Here is a 1,279-nt window from a genome sequence, read left to right as displayed (position 1 = left end):
CAAACTAAAGTTGCTTGGTAAGCCAATTTTCTGGCTAGCCTTAGCATTGTCAGATCAACCAAGAGAAGTTCAAAGCCCACAACGCAGTTTCCATGTTGCCCAACTTTAGCTCATATGCCCCATTAGACATTTGACCAGGAGCTGCAGCTAGATCGAAGGCAGCTGTATTAAAACAGATAGGGCAGGCTGCAAAGAGGAGACCACACGCCTGGATGTACATTGAAAGTGGAGACATGGAAAGGTCGCTAGCGAGAGCTATAAGACACCGGGCCTCACCAACATTTTTTTGGATAAAGCCAACAAAAAATGTCCCCCACAAGCAGGAGGCACAAAGAGAAAAAAAAAAAGTACACTTCCCATGAGGTGTTTTTCCTGGATAACCTTTGGCAGCTGCAAGTAGGATCCAAATCTCCTGAGGGACATTGCATTTAAAAGTCACCACTTAAGGTCCAGGCAGCTCTTCATTTCTTTCCATGGACATGGGAGCAGAGCCATATACCTCAAAAGGCTTCAGCTTTTCCCTCCACTGCTTGCCCCCCATTAGTAGGAGGGGGAAATTCAATAGTTTCACTGCCACACACAGCATTTTGAGCAGCGGCAGCTTAACCTCCTTGGTTTATCACCGCCGCTTGGCAAGCTCGGAGCCGTGGGAGGGAAGGCACTCGAGAGCAACAATCGTTCACCCCTGGATACCCTGGGCTGGGAATTTAGGGTGGCAACATGCCACGGGCTTTGCCTCCACCCCTCACCACCGCAAACTACTTACTACCCTTGATGAGCTAGCAAGCGTATCGAGTCCCAGTTACAAATTATAGAAAGTGTATCCGAGGCCAAATTAACCAAAACTAATTCCAAATGCGAGAGGGAGTCCAGAACGATAAGCGGCCCTCCGACCAGCAAACATCCTCCACCCGCACCGGGGCTCACATGTTTCCAACACCTCTGCCGGGCGTCCTACGGGAAGGCCCAAGCCCACAGGCGCGGGGTTCGGATGTTCGCCCGCAGCCGCGCGGCCCCGGGGAGGAGACTCCCGTGCCCGTAACCCGGGCGCAAAGCCTCCGCACCTTGGCGGGCACTTCCAGTTAAATGCTTTCATCAAAACGAGATGCTGTTCGCCGGGACCCGTGCAGACCACCTCCCCGGTGCCAGCGCGCGGCAGGCAGCCTGGTGCAAGCGGCTCCGGCACCCCGAGCTGCCCCCGGCCACCTCTTGACGGCGATTACCGCCTCCCCTCCCCTCCCCTCCCACAGGGCCCGTCTGGGGCGCAAGGGAAGGGCGA

This window comes from Alligator sinensis, unplaced genomic scaffold (assembly GCF_000455745.1).
Source record: "Alligator sinensis unplaced genomic scaffold, ASM45574v1 scaffold301_2, whole genome shotgun sequence".
Taxonomy (NCBI): Eukaryota; Metazoa; Chordata; order Crocodylia; family Alligatoridae; genus Alligator; species Alligator sinensis.
The sequence above is the reverse complement of the archived record's forward strand: the minus strand, read 5'-3'. Positions refer to the sequence as shown.